This window comes from Brassica napus, chromosome C8, assembly GCF_020379485.1.
Source record: "Brassica napus cultivar Da-Ae chromosome C8, Da-Ae, whole genome shotgun sequence".
Classification (NCBI taxonomy): domain Eukaryota; kingdom Viridiplantae; phylum Streptophyta; class Magnoliopsida; order Brassicales; family Brassicaceae; genus Brassica; species Brassica napus.
In genome coordinates this window covers 29,521,307-29,530,863 of record NC_063451.1, presented here as the reverse complement: position 1 = coordinate 29,530,863, position 9,557 = coordinate 29,521,307, and the positions used below count along the sequence as shown (strand labels likewise).

The 9,557-nt window shown below is 35.0% G+C and overlaps 1 long non-coding RNA gene across 3 annotated transcripts; it reads right to left on the bottom strand.

The window, feature by feature from the left end:
• Positions 1 to 1,347: 1,347 nt before the first annotated feature.
• LOC106364397 lies at positions 1,348 to 4,540 on the bottom strand. 3 transcript variants are annotated; one of them, XR_007327840.1, is made up of 5 exons: positions 4,109 to 4,540; positions 3,601 to 3,725; positions 3,322 to 3,479; positions 3,140 to 3,226; positions 1,348 to 2,885 (listed from the first exon to the last, which is right to left on the bottom strand). It is a non-coding gene; the product is annotated as an uncharacterized LOC106364397 (long non-coding RNA). The 3 variants fall into 3 exon arrangements; XR_001273189.3 differs by having other exon boundaries at positions 3,322 to 3,465; XR_007327839.1 differs by having other exon boundaries at positions 3,322 to 3,725.
• Positions 4,541 to 9,557: the final 5,017 nt, after the last annotated feature.

The window sequence follows — 9,557 nt, the reverse complement described above, 5'->3', positions numbered from 1 at the left end:
ATATTAATCGGAACTCTAAACCAACTCAAATGATGAAGAATCGATCAGCGCGGGAGATTTAGGTTAAGATCAGAGGGAGAAGTCGCCTCTGCTTTCTATATATACAAGATATCAGAGAGATCCTACGGTTGTTAATTGTTAGTGTGTAAATTAATCAACGGTGCAGACGCAACAAGAAAAGGCGGTTACTGTGTTCGCGCGTTATTTAATGTGTCAAGCTTCACTAATTCTTGAAAGACACGGCTCCTATTCTCTAAATAAAAGATTTTTTTAAAAACAATTGTGATAACATATAGGATTCAATTCCTAATATACATAATCCTTGAGAATATAACTTCCTTAATTTATTTTCAGTAACTAGTTTGGAACAGATTTGAAAATAGATTGCTTATAATTCATAGACAACAATTTCGTTGCTACATTTTAAAATAGTTAAAATAAGCTGTAATACGTTAGAACTCTTCAACAACGATGATACATTTAAGAAAACAACATTTTTATTCGTCATTTTACAGTCGATAAATATTGTAATGTTGCAAAATGTTAAAACCATTTAATAAACAAACATAAATATAAAAAACTCACCCGGTACATGCCCGCATGTTATCATCTAGTCTATTATATTAAAAGTAAAGTACAAAATAATATTTTCTAATTTTAAGTGATTTCTTACATATTTTCATTCTTTTTGAACTAATTCTAACTAATTCAATTATTGTCTTTTTTAATTAATTCGACTTCATTAATTACAAACTTACAAAACATAACTATTATATCTTTTACATTTATTTTTCACATTTCCAAACTACTTCATTAATTGCATTTACTATAACTAGAGGTTGGCCCGCCCTACGGGCGGGTGGGTTTACACTGAAACTATTTTATACTAAATTATATTTTAGTTTTATAAAATATTTAAAATTTTACTTTATACTGAAATTAATAAATATAATCTATTTTATTCTAAAATTATATTATAAATTTAATTAAATTTTGTTGGTTTAAGTTGAAAAAACTACTAACAATATTTTTAATAGAAAACACAAAATTATTAAATTAAAAATTAATATTTTAATATTTGATTTCTATTTCAATTTGATATAGTTTAAAAAATCTAAAATAAGAATAACTACTATTTTTTATTCTAAAAATATCAGATTTTAATATTATTATAATAACTATTTTTCACGATAATAAATTAATATACCCACTTCCAAACTAAATCATTTGAAAAACAAATGTAATGTGATACAATTATAAAATTTTATATTTTAAAGTAATATAGAAATAGATTCAGTAATGTCATAATTAATAATTAGTATATATTATATAACAAAAAACGTGGTGTAGAATATATGTGTGTCTCAGTTTATATTAGATTTTCCATTTATAATGAATTTCTTTAATTTTTAGTGTTTTACTAATTATTTTTTGTAAAATATTTTAGCATTTGGTGTAAAATATAGTGTTTTAATTTTGCATTTGTATTGGTGTGATTTGTAATAAATTTATTGTTATAAACATTTTTCACAATGATTTTTTTAGTTATTTCATTTCCATAGTGATGTGTTCATGTTGTTAATACAAACAAATCATAATCATCTACTACGGTTGACATTTATCCATTGAAAAGTTAAACTAAAAGTAATGTATGTTTTTTAATTATTATAATAATCAGTTAGTTTAATTTTTTTTTCATAGTAGAAAGATTGGTTTTTAGAATGTTAAAGAGAATATCAGTAACATCAACTAAATGAGGATTGCGTTACGAAGCCAAATTTACAAAATTAATGTAATTTAAGTTTACCGTTACGACTTCAACAATGTTAGATCGCTGGAAGCTAGTAGGAGTAAGGCAATGTGCGGTCAGACCAATTCATTGATTGGATGTCAAATTAGTAGACCGACGATTATAAACAAAGTTGTAAGGTTTTGAGAGTACACAAGATTTTGGGGACTGTAGACCTTACTATTGATGTTTAGTATAGTGACATGTTAATTCTCATTCTATTTTTTTATTTGTGTCTCGCTTAATTCAAATATATTTGTATTTTATGTTTTTATTTCATGATTAGTGGTAAGTTCACTTTCACATTATGACTTAGGTTTTTACATAATATATTTTGCAGATTTTGGTTTCATTTTTTTTTAAATCAACATTTGAATGTATGGTCTGAAAAATTCTATTTCATATATTCCATATCTTCTGATGCTGTATCCATTTGTCCACAATGGGAAGTTGTTATTGGGTAACTGTCAACCCCTTGAAACTTTTAGATCATTTGGATTTGTACTATGTATATTACATATTGTTATCTTTTGATAAATGCAACTCCGTATAATTCTTTGAAATCAGTAAACTTATAACTTCAGTCGTTTGAAAAATTTTTCCAATCTTTTGTAAATGATTTTCCCATGAAGGATGAATAAATTTGAAATTTCATAAAAAAAAAAAATTTCCCCAATCTAAATGTGTTTTTAAGTGATAGTGTAAAGAAAAAAATAATGCAAGACATTCGTTTGAGCTTATTTAGTTTTAAATACACTGCAGAAACGTAATTTTTCTAGTGTACAAAAATCATATGCGAGAAGAGCAACAGCACCAGTAATGCTCACTTACTTTGTAAGACCTGAATCATTATCTTTGCCTAGGAAGCCGGAATGAGGGAGGTTGAAGATAGTTCGGTCAAATCTTCTGCAGTTAAGATGAGGATGCAATGTTACTGCAATTTGGTTGCATAAACTCCACGTAAGAGGGAATCTCCACATGTCCTCAAAGTTCCAAGATTTGAAAGGAAGAGATAAGAATGGATTGGATGAAGCGGAGAGATTTGGGGAGTTCGTCATCTTTATTTATAGGATATAGATTCTCGTTGCTACAAAAACTGCAACACAAAGAACACAATACAAATCAGCCTCAATCAAACGATGAAAAAAACCACAGTGAGAATATACACAAACAAAGAAACTAAGGTAAGAAACAGAATTGTAAAATGCAACAAATCTTTAGAAACAGCCACAGAAATCATAAAATAAAATGCAACATATCAACAAAATCAACAATTTTGCAAGAGACAGAGACAGAGATTAATATAGGCATATGTTAACCACATAAAATAAAATGACAAACTTAACTTACAAATACAATAGATCTAGTGGCCTCTGAAGGAAAGTAAGTGGTGAAGAAGCCATTCAGTTCGAGAAGGCTCGTTGCTAATACTTCTTCCTGAAAAAGGCAAAAATAGAAATTCTAACTAAAGCCTTGATACAAAAGGAGATAAAAGAAGACTTGAAGATATGGTTCATAGATAACATTTATACCTTCAGTGCTTCAGATCTTGAAGCTGCACCAACAGCAAGAACAGCTCTCGCACAGTCTGTCTAGCAGTTCTTACGGCTCTGAATCTCCTCTACACTGCTGCGTGAAGCTTAAGAAAGCTAGGAATGGTAACCACAAAATCCAACCTTCAAGTTTGATGCTTTAAACAATTATTCCAGCAAGAGAAGGCGTTTAACGTCATGTATAAAGCTTTGAAGTCAAAATCTAAAACTGATCAAAACGAAACCAACATAGGACAGTGTAGTTTGTTAAATGTTTACCACATAGGAAGTCAAAGTCAAGCATTCGTTGAACAGGAAGCTGATTATAGTTGTAGAACAAAGCTTGTATGGTCCGAGAGAACAGTTGTCCCGTTGCAATTTTGGGAAGAGTTCAAAAGGGGAAACTGTGAATCAAAACAGAAAAATGATCAGATCCAGAGTCTTAGTTAAACGAATAGACACCAGCAATGCAGACTACAACTATAGTAAAAGTGTTCCTCTTTCAATGTTGAAGACTCGAATCAAAGACAAAGTTGAATCAAAGACAAATTTGAAAAGTTAGCTACTTTACCCTAATCGAACTCGGCCCTCGAGAATATCTATTTAGAATCACCAACACGCAGATCTCATCATTGTTTACTACATTAACGAATCTAGAATTGCATAAAGTTTTAAACTTTACGCACTCTCCTCGTAGATATCGAAATTTTGGTGTCAAATCGGAATCAAGACAGATGTAAAAGCTAGGAAAGAGGGTGTGTGAGAAAGCTCAGAAAGGAGAACGGACCTAGCCCTTGGCGAATCTAATCACCCTCATGGCGATCTCAACTCCAATTTCATTGTCATCAGCTGATGTGCCTGTTTGTTTTGCTGTAATTCTCGGTGGTACGCATAGTTTCTTAGATATTATTTCATTTTGCATCTGTTTTATAGAGGGAAAACGGGAAGTCGAAGAAAAATCTATGATTTCTGTTTTGAAGAAGGCAATAATGGATGAAGTTAATGGAATAAAAACTTGGAACAGCTAAGAAGTGGGATGGAGAAAAACTGGAAAGACAACGAAAAGAGAGGAAGGAAGCCATTCTTCGGTTAGATTTTTTTTTTTGTTTAAGTGACATGGCACATTAAAACAATTTGATTGGTCTGAATTAATTTGTCGACGTGGCATGCTTCTCTGTTGAGCATATATTCCTTTTAATATTGTTAGATAATTCGACATAATTTATTTTATGTATTAACCATAATAATTTCACAGGTTTGAATGAAGTTACTCTATTTTGAGACAAGAATTTAAACCGATTCATTTTTTTTTTACATAATTAGTTAGACAAGGATTTATAGAGTGCATATCTGTTTTTCAGATATTAATTTTTTGAATTTTAAAATTAAACTTTATTCGGATATAATAATATTTCCGGACGGAGTTCGAATCATATTCTTAACAGGTCTGTGTAGGTTTACAGAAACTTAATATTAGACAAATAATTCATATGTTTAAAAAATTATTAAACAATTTATAAAAACTAAAAATTAGCACATGCACAGTTGCGCGGATCAAGCTCTAGTGTGTCCTCGAAAGAGGAGAACCACATATCTCATCTTTACTCGGTCCAACCACACTTAGTCACAGGTGGATGATGATAGTCCAAGACTTGTTCAAGAGTTATAGGTCTCCGATGAAATAAAGAAGACAACCAAGTCATTCATTAGCTACTTTTAAAATTACTTTATAGACTCTTTCATTCAACTAAGAAGATCCATGTTCCCTGGTCCGTCAGCTTTGTGTCTCGAGGAAACCGACAGCCTACGAAAAGAGTTACTTTTATTCCTTCCCTCAGGCTCTTTTTGTCAGACAGCAAAAAACACCAGAACAATAGCTCACATAAGCCATAAGGCATCAAAACATCCACGAGCAAATTGGGAGGAGACCAGCTACGATTGACCCCAAGCCCTGTTATAAGATGTCATATCAAGTAACAGTGGTCAAGTTTTTTATCTACCCAAGTTATAATCAATGGTCAAGTTTTTTATCCACCCAAGTTATAATCAATGGTCAAGCACCGATTAGTTTGCATTCACAACAAGTAACAATGGTCAAATACTCAAATGTTTTATCTTGCTATCCGCCTTAGTCATGGCGGATTCTCTTCTTTTATCAAAAGGAACGAGGCAGGTATTAGGTAGAAGGAAAAAAATAGATATGTATATCCAACGATAGGGAAGGACTACCACTAGTTATGCTCCAGTGTGGGCACTAGAAGACCCAATGTTTATTTCGAAGACTTAATAAACTTGCAACAACAAAATCATCAAAAAAGATTTAGGGGAATTTTAAATTTTGAGATATTCATCTTATGTTGAAAGTTTTGGTGACAGACTACCAATAGTTATACTCTTGAGTTTCTGACAAAGAAAAACTATAAAGTAAGAAAATATGTGCTTTTAAGTTTTTGCCACCTCTATTATTGTGAGCCTTGGTAGGGCATATGTTTGAAATAAAATGGTTGATGGCGTAGTTTTTGCTTAACAAAAACAACGCGGTTTGACTATTGACTATTGACTTAGGCGATCAGAAATTCGCCACTGGTTGATTCTATTTACTCTCGGACAAAAACTTTTACCGACACAGCAACCAAACTTGTCCTATAATATCTCCCAAGTTCCTATGAAACTATAAACAGTTTGATGTTGTTTAACCTGTGTTGCAAGTAACCACATCTTTCCTCTGAGCCCGCTTGCTTGTTAAGCAAGAAACAAATTCAATCTGTTAAGAGAAGCAGCATCATGAGGTGCTATAACAAGTACACTTTCTCCATTCTTATCTCTCTTCTACTCATGCCCATCCTTGATTCGAATGCCCACACTCTCCCGAGCTCGTGTCAAACCGAATGTGGAAATATAAGTATTCCTTACCCCTTTGGAATTCAAGAAGGTTGCTATCTTAACGAATGGTACAGAATCAAATGCAGAAACTCTACTTTTCCGTTCCTTATCAAGATTGGCATGGAAGTTGTGTTTATCCCTTTGCCAAATGAAGAATCTGAGTCTCTTGACTCTCTGCCATTCGGGACAATTCGTGTCAAAATCCCGATAGCATCGGTTAGATGTTCCAGAGATGGAAAAGAGTCTGGATCGGCTTTGAACTTGACGGGCAGCCCCTTTTACTTTGGGAGAGGAAATAGCCTCGTAGCGGCTGGTTGCAACAGCAAGTCGTCGTTGACTAACATCGAGCCGAGCATGGTGGGATGCGTGCTGAATTGCACTGCAAGCAAAGATACTTTACCTAGAAAAACCGTCCCATTTTTTGGCAGAACCGGGTGTCCTAACGATGGCTTGACCTATACTGAGTCTCTAGACTGTACAAATAACGAAAGGGAAGGTCAAAGAAGATGTGATGGTAACGGATGCTGCAGTGCTAGTCTATCTTATGGTGACGTTTACTGTGAAGATGAAGCAATAAGAAACAAGATGGTTGGTTAAGGTCTCAAGACAATGGAGATACCACTACAAGGGACAAGCATGTATGGTGGATTAAAGTCTCAAGACAATGGATTATTAGTTTATCATATCTCATCTACCATTTGTCATACTTGTAACCCTTATATATATGAGATGTTCCCATAAGCAAATCAATCAAGCAAATAAGATTCTCCTTATTTACTCTATCTCTCTCTACTTTCTAGATTAAACATCTCTCTCTCTTGTTCTTCACTATGTTCTTCAATTTCTAACATGGTATCAGAGCATCCAAGCTCTTGAACATCAAACTGCTTCCGCAAATTTACTCTATTCACCTTACTCTTTCACTTGTTTGGTTTACTTTCTTCATTTCTAGAGAACATATCTTGGCTTCCCTTGTTTTCTCTCTTGCCTAGCCTCAGAAATTCAAATTTCTCCTTGGCAAATTTTTTATTTTTTACCCGCTAGACAATAGCAAGCAAAGATGGAGCAGCACAAGCTAGTTAGGATTCCAGTCATCCTGAAAGGTCCTAACTACATTACCTAGTCGAGATTGACCAGGACAGCTCTTGGAGGAAGAGGTCTATGGGAGCACATCACCACAAGTGAGGCCCCAAGACAAATCACCCAAGGAGAAGATGGCAAGGAGGTTGTAGTGGTAGATGAAGGCAAATGGGGTCAGGAGGATCTCATGGTGCTGTCTATCTTGCAAGGCTCACTTGATACTCCTATCATGGAGTCTTACTCACATTGTGAGACTGCAAAGAAGCTATGGGATACCTTACACAAGGTATATGGCAACACTTCAAACCTCACCAGAATTTTTGAGGTTAAGAGGGCAATCAACAACTTACAGCAAGAGGAGATGGACTTCACCAAGCACCTTGGGAAGTACAGCCAGCTGTGGTCTGAACTTGAGATGCTGAGACCAAGTACCACTGATCCTAGTACACTAGAAGAGAGGCGTGAGCAAGACAAGGTCTTTGGATTACTTCTCACACTCAACCCAAGCTTCAATGATGTACTTAAACACATATTGAGAGCTAAAGAGCTTCCAAGCTATGATGATGTGTGTGCTCAACTTCGGAAGGAGCTAGGCTCAGATGGTCTCTTTGGTGGAAAAGGGGAACTGTCTATGGCAAACAAAGCTGAGAAGATGGAGAGTGCTTCAGTCAACAAAGCACACTTCAAACCAAGAAGAGGAGGAGACAAGTCTGTGACTTGTGAGCACTGCAAGAATCTAGGCCACTCCAAAACCAATTGTTGGATCCTCCATCCTCACCTCAGACCTGCTTCAACCAACAGATACAACCAGGCCAAAGCACATGAAGCAAGAGCTCATGAAACCACAGTACCAGGCTCCATGCGCATAGGAGAAGATGGAAGAGCTATGATCTCAACCACCCACACTGGTGGATCCACATCCCATGCCATGTCCCAGCCATCCCCTGATGATGCCTTCATCCGCAAGTCAGACATTGAAGCCCTTATCAAAGCTATCAATGCAAACTCTGGTAACATCAGTGTCAATGCTTTAAATTCTATTCACAGTGCTTCACATACTACTAGACCTTTGATCATCGATTCGGGAGCTTCTCATCATATGATTAGGGATGCTAGACTGATTAGTGATGTTAAACCTGCTCTAGGGAGTGTAGTGATTGCTAATGGTGATAGAATTCCAATTGAAGGAGTAGGAAACTTGAAACTGTTTGATAAGGAGTCTCAAGCTTTTTATATGCCTACTTTCACATCCAACTTATTATCTGTTAAGAGAGCAACCAATGATCTAAATTGCAATGTTATTTTCAGTCCTAATGATGTGTGCTTTCAGGATATTAAGACCAGGAAGATGCTGGGAAAGGGTGTGAGCAAGGGAGAGCTTTACTTGCTTGAAAACACCAAGCTTTCAAATTTATCTTGTGCTTTCAATTCTGCTTCTGTGTTAGCTAGTGATGTTTTATGGCATGCTAGATTAGGTCATCCTCATTATCGTGCCTTAGGACTGATGTTACCTAATCTATCTTTAAAGAGTGGAAGTTGTGAGGCTTGTATTCTTGGTAAACATCAGAGATCTGTTTTCCCTAATTCTAAGACTATTTATGAAAATTGCTTTGATCTTGTGCACTCTGATGTTTGGACAGCACCTTGTATGTCTAGGGAGAACCATAAATATTTTGTTACATTCATAGATGAAAAATCAAAATATACATGGCTCACCTTGATTCAAACTAAAGATAGAGTTTTAGAAGCTTTTATTAACTTCCAAAACTATGTATCTAACCATTTCAATTCCAAGATCAAAATTTTTAGGTCTGATAATGGCGGAGAATATACAAGCACTGCTTTCAAACATCACTTAGCAAATCATGGCATAATCCATCAAACAAGTTGCCCATACACACCACAACAAAATGGAGTTGCTGAAAGGAAGAATCGCCATCTTATGGAGGTTGCAAGGAGCATGATGTTCCATACCAATGTTCCAAAGAGGTTCTGGGGAGATGCTGTGGTCTCAGCATGTTATTTGATCAACAGGATCCCCACCAAAGTCCTCCAAGATAACTCTCCCTTTCAGGTATTAAACAAAATAAAACCTCCAATTGATCACTTGCGTGTTTTTGGGTGTGTGTGCTATGTCTTGATACCAGGGGAACAGAGAAACAAGCTTGAAGCCAAGAGTGTCAAAGGCATGTTCATAGGATATACTCATGCGCAGAAGGGGTACAAGTGCTACATACCTGAATCAAGAAGAGTTATGGTCTCAAGGGATGTTA